This window comes from Canis lupus, chromosome 24, assembly GCF_003254725.2.
Source record: "Canis lupus dingo isolate Sandy chromosome 24, ASM325472v2, whole genome shotgun sequence".
Lineage (NCBI taxonomy): Eukaryota > Metazoa > Chordata > Mammalia > Carnivora > Canidae > Canis > Canis lupus.
The window spans coordinates 40,092,502-40,103,690 of NC_064266.1; the positions used below are offsets into that span (position 1 = coordinate 40,092,502).

At 39.8% G+C, this 11,189-nt stretch overlaps 1 long non-coding RNA gene across 1 annotated transcript; it reads left to right on the forward strand.

The window, feature by feature from the left end:
* The first annotated feature begins 418 nt into the window (after positions 1 to 418).
* Positions 419 to 9,699, forward strand: LOC112673412 (uncharacterized). Its single transcript, XR_003144782.3, has 4 exons — positions 419 to 854; positions 6,529 to 6,771; positions 8,689 to 8,783; positions 9,623 to 9,699. It is a non-coding gene; the product is annotated as an uncharacterized LOC112673412 (long non-coding RNA).
* Positions 9,700 to 11,189: the final 1,490 nt, after the last annotated feature.

Below are 11,189 nucleotides of genomic sequence, written 5' to 3' on the forward strand. Positions count from 1 at the left end.
GAGCTCCCCTAAATACAGGGCTTGGCAGAGATCTCCTTAAGCATGTGATTTGGAGCAGAGACCTCATGATGTGATAGAAAGACCCAGTGGATCATATGGAGGGAAGATTCTTGTAAGCACAGTGAACCAAAGTAGAGGTATCAATGTGGAAATAATGGTGGAAAAATTTGGGCATCTCTCACTCATAACTGTAGCCAGAATATCTGCAGCAAAATATGCTCATGGGTATAATTAGTTGATTTAATACATGTTGCTTGTGTGACAGTGAACGAGGCTGAGGGAAGAGCTACAGTCCTGTTCAAAGGAGAGGCAATATAATTGAGGAGATCAATGTATATGAATAATTCAAGTGAACAAATAAAGGAATGGTCTGGGGAAGGTGGAATAAAGTGTTTATTAATGTCAACAGTTCAAATATAAATGTTGTTTACACGGGGTGGAAGAGCCACTTTCAAGTTCTCTGGATGAGGTTGATGAGATCACTTCCTCCAGGGTTTGGGGTAAACAAATTGGATAAAGAAAACCCCTCTAAAAATGCTGTCCTCTGACACCATCTTCCATAATTTAGGAGTAGGTGGAAGGAGATCAAAGATTAATGTATTCCAAAAATGTAAATCCAAATGTGTAGAACCCAGAAGTCAACGGAAGTCACTGTGTTGCTTAAGATACAGATAAGATGGGCTTCTACCCGCCACGTCGTCATTCCGTGTGATAGAAGGAGTTTGTGCCTGCACCTGACTCTTTTTTCTACTAAAGTTCCCAGGAGGCCCTGTTTTTTTCAGTACCTGTACCAGTCAGCATTCTCCAGAGAAATAGAACCAATAGGATGGATTTCTACACCAGTCGATTTTTAAGTAAGATATTTCCCAAATCCTATTCTCTCTTTCTTTCTATGTGTAGTCATCTTCCTATAATTTGTCACTCATTATTTGTTACGGAACAGCTAGCATTGTTTGTGTGAAGTCCAGAAAGGCAAGAGGAAAGCTAGTCCTTAAGCCAGTGTTGGTGTTACAGGTTTTCATCAAGTAATATAATGAAATTTTACAATATGAGTGCATGACTAGATCTTTATATTCATACATTGCTTCATCTTGCATTTGTTTTCATAATTGGTGATCTTATGGCTTTCCATTTTTTATTTACTAGAAATTTTTGGATCACCCAGGTATTAAATTTTGTATTTTCTTCTTTTGGGTGAACAAGGCCAATAAACAAACAAAATGAAAATGCCATTGCTTATTGAACTACAGATATAAATCTCAACTCCTATGAGATTCTGGAATTAGAGATCTAGTTCAGAGATTATTTGCTCCAATAAACTTTTTCTGGAGCTGTTTTATGTAAATTTCTCTTCAGCACAGATCTGAAACATCTACTGCTCCAGGAAATAAACAGGATGGTTTTTTAAAAAATTAAAAATATGTGATTCCAATAGCTGATAAGATTAACAAATGAGTTTAGAGTGATCATGTTAGAAAAACAACCAGAATACTTTGCAAGAACCTTGCCATTTGTAGAATCTAGCATCATTTTCAAATGAATAAAACTATTATCCCTTAGCCATACAGTTTCTTATATTTTAAAGTAGTGATTGCCAAGCACTGTATCTGTTTACGTTTATAGCTATGTTTACTGCTGAAGAGGTCTAGATGTCTTGTCTAATCACTCCTCCTTTTGCTTATAATTTAACTTAAAGGAAGCTAAATTATAACAACTCAGATCCCCATCTCACTTCAGACATTTATCAGGATAGTAAGATATATGTGTAGTAAAAATTTCTTTGACAATTCTTGTTGTTGACTTCATTATTGCATTGTGTAGTGCACATGTCTGAATAATGTTTGTTTTAATTTGTGATAACAGGATTTAATTTTTGGATATAGTGAGATAGTTGATAGCTCTACACACCTGAAGTTAATGGGGAGAGAGATCATGTTTGTAAATGAGAAACCTCAGTATTATGAAGATGCAAATTACCCCAAGTGAATCTATAAATTGACATGTTAGTTGGAATCACATGGAACAGGGTTTTTCCCATTGAATATGTTATAAAACTCATTTGGAAGAATAAAAGAGGTCCAGAACAATTTGACAAAGAATGAGAAGGGAAGAATTTCCCTTACTTGGAATCAATCTTGTTGCAAGGTATAGTAATTAAATGGTTAAAACAAATAGCTTAATGGTCAAATTTTCCAAAATTGTTCTTGCAACTGATTTATGCTGTAGATGTTGGAAGGAATAGGCGGAGCTATATGAGGGTTTGAGGACATGAGTAGAGCAGAAAATAATTAGAGGCAGTGGACAGTTGAGGCATCCCTTAGCTCTCTCCTTGTCCAAGGCATTAGCTCCCAGATGTGTATGATGAAGTTAAACTTATCAATGCTGGAAGTGCTGCTGGTGCCAACTGGATGGGCCGTGTGTTGGGATGGGCAGGGAGAAGATGTCCATCTTCCTCTGTTAGTTAAGATTCTTGATTGTGAACAAATAGGATGTCCTTGGACAAATCCTTAGACTAGTACTCCCTTTATCACAACCAGAAGAATATGAATCTTCTGTGGGATCACAGATTTAGTTTTGTACCTACGAGGGAGCCCCCTCCCTAGCAGTTCTCCAGGAGCTCATGCACCCAGCTGGACTCTCCTTCTCCGAGATCAGCAGGTCTAACCTGTCTAGCCTTTGAATCTGGCCAAGAATTCTGATGATGTGCTGAGCAACATGCAATCCTGCTTGTTCCTGCACAGTTTTATTGGCTCTGAAGTTTTAAAACTCATAAAAGATGTTTTATCAGTAAAAGGAGCTGGCCTACAGGGAACAGATGATTATGTAATAAGGCATCATCTCCTGTGGTCTAATAACCATAACCAGTTTTAAATATTACACATCATAATATCAATAAAGCTTTGGTCATTTATTATCTACTTTTCAAATCTTCTTCTTTCAGTAAAAGATATTAGGAAAGGTCAGAGCTGCTGTCAGACCCCAGTGATAAAGAGCAAGATGGTGCTTTGGAAAATGGTAGTTCTCACAGCGTTCAGGACTATAAACTTTTTAAATTGAATTGTAAAAGTTTATCACTAATAAAGAAACTCTTTTAGGTGATTTTAATGTTATTTGGTCGTTTGGAATATTCCACAGATGGAAACAGATGGTAAGGTCATGAAGTGGGTGAGCATTCGGCATCATAAAATGCAAATGCATTTTCTCCATGTTAGAGATGCAGCAGTGTAGTCCTGATAACGTTATAGGTCATTATCTAGTTTCTACGAAGATCAGGTACTTTAACATAGCAAATAAATAGGGAAGGGACTGAGGCTTCTGCTGGCAGGAAAGAGGCTGAGAACAGCCAGCAAAGCTCCTTTTGGTAAAATAAATATATATTTCCTATTTTCTCCTTTAAATGACCTTGGCCAATTCCTTTCTTGTGATGAGCAAGAAACAGTCCACCCTGGATGACAATGGAAATTCATTATTAGCAAAGGGTAATTTTAATAAGAGGTTTGGTTTCTAGGAAGGCAAATATACTAGATCACAAATTCCTTGAGGGTGGACTCTTAGTCTTTGATTTCAGGGTCGTTCATTCATTCAGCAAATGATTAGCGAATATCTACTCCATGTAAGGCATTTCTCTAGACACTTAGAACAAAATCAATGAACAAAATAGGGGGGAAAAGTCCCTTTAGGGAATTCACATTTAAACAGGATAGGTCAAGCAAAAAAGCAATAGATAAAATAGGTAAGTAAATTAGTATGTTATTGTACGAAGTATGTTCAAAAGTGAAAAGTGCAATAGGGAAAAAGAGTAAAGCAGATTCAATGTGATCAAGATGGCTGGGGTGAGGCATGGGGTCCTCTAGGTAATAATTACTGTTATTTTATTTATTTATTTATTTTTATTTTATTTATTTTATTTTTTATTTATTTATTTTATTTATTTATGATAGTCACAGAGAGAGAGAGAGAGAGAGGCAGAGACACAGGCAGAGGGAGAAGCAGGCTCCATGCACCGGGAGCCCGACGTGGGATTCGATCCTGGGTCTCCAGGATCGCGCCCTGGGCCAAAGGCAGGCGCCAAACCGCTGCGCCACCCAGGGATCCCTATTTATTTTTTTTTTTTAAAGATTTTATTTGTTCATTGATGAGAGACACACAGAGAGAGGCAGAGACATAGGCTGAGGGAGAAGCAGGCTCCCCATGGGGAGCCTGATGTGGGATTCGATCCCAGGACCCCAGGATCATGCCCTGAGCCAAAGGCAGATGTTCAACCACTGAGCCTCCCAGGCATCCCAATTCCAGTTATTTTAATATGCATGTTGCAGACCTTTATTTTACAGTGCCTACACATGCATATATATATTTTTAAAGATTTTATTTATTCATGAGAGACACACACACAGAGAGAGGGGCAGAGACACAGGCAGAGGGAGAAGCAGGCTCCACACAGGGAGCCGGACGTGGGACTTGATCCCAGGACTCCAGGACCACTCCCCGGGCCAAAGGCAGGCACTAAACCGCTGAGCCCTCCAGGGATCCCATGCATATATTTTGAATAATGATAGCTTCTGGTGAATACATAGCATTGTTGCTTCCTTTTAGTCAATCAACCCTATGTCATAAAAAATTTCCTTATCAAGGACTACTTTTCCAAAATGTAAATAATATGGTAATTAGGGAGGTCCTCTTGGAGAAGAGGCTACTTGAGGGCTACTCCAGTGACTCGAAGGGAATGAGCCATAGACATAGGGAAGGGCGTGTACCTGGCATGTCTGAGAAACAGCAGGGCGGCCAGGATGGCTGTAGAGGTGTGAGCAAGCAGGGGAGGAGGGAAAGAAAGCAGAGAGGAAAGGAGTAGGTGGTGCTGAATCATTTAGGGCACGGAATGCCATTGTCAGCGCTTTGGATTTTACTTTGAGTGAAATGGGTACCTTGTAGGGTTTTAAGTACAGAAGTGACATGGCATAATTTATGACTTAAACTCTCTTAAAAAGACATCTGCACCCCCATGTCATTGCAGCATTATTTACAATAGCTCAGACATAGCAAAAACCTAAGTGTTCACCAGTGGATGAATGGATAAAGAAAATGTGATATATATCTCGCATATTAGTTACCTACAGAAAAGAAGGAAATCCTGCCAACTGAGAACATATAGATGGATCTTGAAGACATTATACTAAGTGAAATAAGTCAGATTGAGAAAAACAAATACTGTATGATCTCATTTATATATGGAATCTAACAAACCAAACTCATAGAAGCAGAACAGATTGGTATTGCTAGAGCTCAGGAGCAGGGGGTAGGGAAATGGGTGAAGGTGTTCAAAAGTTCTAAGTTAAAAAGATAAATAGTTTCTGGAGATTTAATGTACAGCATGGTGACTATAGTTAACACAACCGTATTGTAAGTTTGAACGTTGTTAAGACAGTAGATCTTAAAAGTCCTCATCACAAGAAAAAAACTGTAGCTGTGTGAGGTGTTGGATGTGCAACTAGACTTATTGTGACCATTTCATGGTATATACATGTATCAAGTCATTATGTTGTACACCTAAAACAAACACAATGTTATGTGACAATTATATATCAGAAAACCCTCTGGACACTGACTGAAAATATACTGTTAGCAGGCAGGAGACAAGCAGGAAGACCAGCAAGGAAACTATGTTGGCAGTCCTGGAGAAATGAGGATACTTGGACCAAGTGGGGCTTTGGAGATGGTGGAAGGTGATCAGACTGGCTGTGTTTGACCCTAGAGCCAACAAGACTTCCTGCAGAGTCTATGAGCACTGTCACAGAAAGGAGGAGCCAGGGAGAGCTCCAGGGTTTTTGGCCTGACCAACTGAGGGATAAAGCTATGGTTTCCCTACAGGGGGAGGGCTGCAAGAGGAAATGGCATCGTTTCCATTTTGGACAAGTTGAGTTTGAGGTGTCTGTTAGTCATCCAAGCCGAGATGCCAAGTAGGTAGTTGGATATTTGGCAGAATCTTGAATTTGAGAGAGAGGGGTCTGGCCTGGGGATATGAATTTGGAAGTTATCAACACATCTGATATTTAAATCTAAATATCATCTGATATCTGATATTTAAGCTATGAGCCTGGATGAGATCCCTATAGGCGTGAGTGTAGATAGAGAAACAAGAGGTCTCAGAAGTGACTTTGTGACTAGCTCAGTGAAAGTGGAATGGATAAACAAGATGAATGAGTCATAACAGCATTTAGTGCCCACAAAATGGTAACTCAAATAAATAGCACTAGATACGGAGTTCATGAAAGCAACAATCTGGAGTTATTTACAAATGAAATGTGGCTTCTTTTAGGTCCAGGATGGAAGTGATGAAGAGGGTCACAGTGAGAGGAGAGAGTAATCACAACTGTACTATGTTTATTCACTCGCTCATGTGTTCATGCCTCCCAACAGATATATTTTAATTGCCGAATATGTGCCAGGCATTAATTGCTCATGTTGGGCACTTATAGTTTTTTGCCACCCAGCATCAATTTCTTCTTTCTGACCACTTTAATTTCCTTTCAGGTATTTCTGCTCCCAGCTGTGGGCCACCCTGCAGGGACAGTGAATCCGCAAGCCAGTACCGCATAGGGTACTGCCAGGAGACCAGGCATGTGACCGAAGCTTGGCCAACTAGACTCGCTACACCAGTGTTTTGGCCTTTCAGCAAGGAAAGAGGAAACGACTAGTGGCCCAACAGAATATAATTCAAGTCACCATCGCAAGCTACACATACAACTTTGAATTTTCTAATAGCTACCAAACAAGGTAAGAAGAAACAGGTTTAGCTAATTTTAATTATATATCTTATTTGACCTTACATATCCAAAATACCACCAACATGTTATTGTCATACAAATTATTCACAAAGTATTTTACATTATTTTCCTTGTGCTAAGTCTTTGGAATCGGATGTGTGTTGTACACTTACAGTGCATCTTTTTTTGGATCAGCCATATTTTGGCACCCAATTGCCGCAGGTGGGGTGTTACTGTGTTGGAGAAGGTGGGATGCAAGTTCATTCATTTTAGCAGCAGCACGCTGAGCTTCTGCAGGCTCTTAACAGCAGGGCTGGCTTCCTGACCCTTCAGAGCTTCCCCAGTCTTTGGGGGAGCCCTCTCCACTGTGTCCCCCCTCCTGACAAGAACAAATCAGAAAGTTTCCAGCAGCCTGGAATGCAGTTTCTTTTGCTTAGGCTGCTACTGTAATTTCTTGTTACTTGCACTCAAAGAAACCTCAGGGCTCTACCCCTTTTTCACTGGAAAACAAAGAAGGATGTGTGCTGGATCAAGACCTTTCACAAGGGTTGAGTCAAGAAGATTAAACCTTCAAAAAGGATGACATGAGTCTGCATGTGTTTAGACAGGACAAACCTCCAAAATAGAGCTTTCAGTAAAAAGACAAAGATGCATAGAATATGTATAGTATGATCCTGTTTGTATAATTTCTTCAGCAACCACACATGCGTATATATTTGTGGACATATACACACATAATTATTACATGGAAAGGAACAAACTTGGAGAGCAGAGGGGACCTTTAGAAACCATGGATGGGCAATGGGCAACAGGTAGATTATGGGCTGAGTTTCCCCCCATTCATGTGTCAAAGTCCTAACCCCTAGTACCTCAGAATAAGACCATGTTTGGAAAGGGATCTTTGCAGAGGTAATTAAGTTAAAATGAGGTCACTCGAGTGGACTGTAATCCAGTATAACTGGTGTCCTCGTAAAAATTGGAGATTTGGATGTGCCGCATATGATAAGAAAGGTGATGTGAAGCCACAGGGAGAAGATGGCCATCTCCAAGCCAAAGAGCGAGGGCTGAAGCAGATTCTTCTCTCATGGCCCTTAGAAGAGCCCAACCCTGCCAGCACCTGAATCTCAGACTTCTGGTTTCCCCATAACTGTGAGAAAATAAACTTCTGTTGTGGAAGCCACCTCATCTGGGATCCTTTGCTGTGGAAGCCCTAGAAAACTCATGCTGGGAAGTAGTTAGAAAGAGGGGTGGACTTTTACTTATTTAAAAGGTTTCTGTTCTAATATTTTTACAAAGTGTACTTCTATGTAAATACCAAGATGTGGAAATATTACAAAAAGAAGAGTCAGGGCCCTCCCTTACCTTCCTACTTCCTTCTTTGTACACATTCCCTTCTTGGAGTTTCCCCACACATGAAGCAAGCTCCTCGGACTTGCCATCTCCAAAGGGAGGAAGGTGGAACTTATGACTTAACTCCTCCTTGCTCAGTTAATGTACTTGCCCGCTTGTGTAACTGTGGGTACTCTATGATGCTCATTGGAATGATTATGGAGCCATCTTTGTTTTATTTCACTCTGGTCTTTCATCAAGTTCACTATTAGACTTTTATGAAGTTCCTCATCTAGAACTACACCAGTTACAGGTCTTTGCTTGTAGGCAACAGAATGTATGGCTTATAGTCTTAAGCAGAAAAATAATTCATTGAAAGGAAAGAAGGGGCCTAACAGATTCCAAAGGAAAGCTCTAGGAATGGGTTTGGGAAAAACAAACAAACAAACAAACAAACACAAAACAAGAAGGCAACAAAGTTCATGGGGAGAGGGGAGTCATAGCCAGAACTGATGGGCTCTTACTTTAGGATGCCACCAATGAAGTTAATCAGCTGATGCTTGTTCTTTTTTGTTTGTTTCTGAATCATTTGCTTTAGGATTCCATACTCAAAGGAAAAAGTGTCTAATAAGCTTATGTCGGCTCATAGGCCCATCCCTTAATCAAGAAAGGCAAGAGACTCTCTCCAGCAAGGTAAGTGCTCTCTGCAAGGCAGGCCCAGTTCTCTCATGGCCAGAGGAAGGGGATCCTAAGTAGCAAAAATAACACAACATTTCTCTTGGATTTTTGGATGATAATTGGTTTGTTTATTCCACAATGTAAAGTTATCTGACCAGGGGCCGTGTTCTGCAGGAAGATCTTTCCTATAGCATCATCTCCCAAAGCACAGAGTTGGATTTACAGTTTTCTTACATGACATCCAAGAGGATGAGTGATTGATAGGTGTCTAGAGTTATAATGTGAAGTAAATTCCATTACATTCTGCCTAGATAGCTTTCTTTATACTTGTCATAGGGGTCCTTTTCTACGTTTTGCTTCTTACTAAAAAGTTGGTCTCCCATTTCAAGGCAGTAATCACTGTGTTGGCCAGACCTTCTTTCATTTTTCAGGTAGCTGAAAAGTCTATCCAATACCCTCACCAGTGGGGGGAAAAATGTAGACTATTGAAATCACTTCCTTTCATCCATGTATTTACAGACCCCGGGAAAATTTGAGTTCATCTCTTTATGATGCAAATCTTAGCAACACATTTCTTAAAGTTTAGAATCAAATTATTCAAAGGCACATCTAATTATGGCCCAAACGCTTGATTTCATTAACTTCAGTAGCATATTACATGGATTTGGGCTGTAGTTATGAGATCATGATTTTATTTTTACCTTATTAATTAAAATATGGATGTTTAGGTCTATTTTAGTCATATTCCCCACAAGTGACTTTGGTTGAGATTTTGTAATGCAGTGGAAACAACATGAGCTCCTGGGGTTGGGCAGACCTGTGTATCCTCGGTGTGAAACCAGTTCTCATTCCAGATGTGAAATACATACCAAATGCAAACTGCAGTGTGCAAACCTTCTGGCAGAGATCACGTGGGCAGCATCCAACAAATGTGAGTGCTTTTCATTTATGCTCCTTTTAAAAAATATTTTAATTTCTTTTTTAATTGAAGTATAATTAATATACAGTGCTATATTAGTTTCAGGTGTACAGCATAGTGATTTGACAATTTTATGCTTTACTCCATGCTCACCATGATAAGTGTAGTCACCATCTGTCCCCATACAGTGTTATTACAATATTATAGACTGTTTCCCTCTGCTGCATTTTCATCTCCATGACTTAATTAATTGAGTGGCAATGGTAGGCAGAAGAGAAAGGGGCAAGGCAGTTGCAGGCTGAGACCTGAAGTTCAAATCTGAAATCTGCTTTATTCCAGCCACGTGAATGCAGGTAAGTTGCTTAAATTCTCAGAGCCTTAGTTTCTTCATCTATAAAATAGGGCTGAAATATCTATTCCTTACTGTGATCTTGAGGATCAGATGAGACACTTGAGGTGTCTATTTCCTGTACATAGTGAGTTCTCAATAAATTGTAACCATTAGGACTTGGCAACTAACATTTTATGTGGTTGACTCATTTGTGCTCCCTAAAACAAATACTCTATAATGCATTTAAAGCAGCTTAATGATTACTGGCTTGTTTAATCTGCAGGTCTGTTTGGTTTGTATGAATATAAGAGTTGGACCAGAAAGCAGAGCAAATCATATAACCTACAATTTCCTAAAATGCATCTAGAACACTAGCCCACCATACAAATGTAACAAAATGGGTCATCAGGAACATGTTTTCTAGTCAAATTGAATTGGGGAAAACTTTTTTTTTTAATTACTTATTTATTCATGAGAGATACAGAGAGAGAGGCAGAGACATAGGCAGAGGGAGAAGCAGGCTCCATGCAGGGAGCCTGACGTAGGACTTGATCCCCAGACCCAGGATCATACCCTGAGCCAAAGGCAGACGCTCAACCACCGAGCCACCCGGGTGTCCCTGAATTGGGGAAACTTTAACAAAAGTCAAACTGCTATGTGTTTTTTTTTTGCAGGACTTTTCAGAGCCTTTAACATACATACACAGAGCATAACCAAGTCATGCATTGTGACTTTCCAGAGGCAAATAGTGCAGCAGAATTTTCTAATTTACTTGAAAACAAAACACATTAATATGAGGTTAGGATTATTCAGAAAACACTGTGGAGAAGTGATGGCATAGCTTTGTTACCGGCCACTTGCCAAGTGGCACAGGAAGTGATCACGGCAGACAATCCAACTTGCCCAAAGCGGCCATTGGGGATGTAATCTACTTGCTCTTGAAAGCAGAATTTTTCCCCCAAAATTGAGTTGCAGCCTACGAGGGAGAAACAAATTGCCACCCCACTGTTCACACTTCTGCTCTGTCTGTAAATGTTAGCAACTACCATACAAAGAAATTTGAATTCCTGCAGCAATAAATATGCAAATACACATTTTCTCCAAATATGGCTGGGGCATCATTTTCCCCCTTTTACCACCACAGAGTCCCTAAACAGGTTTGAATCTGTTG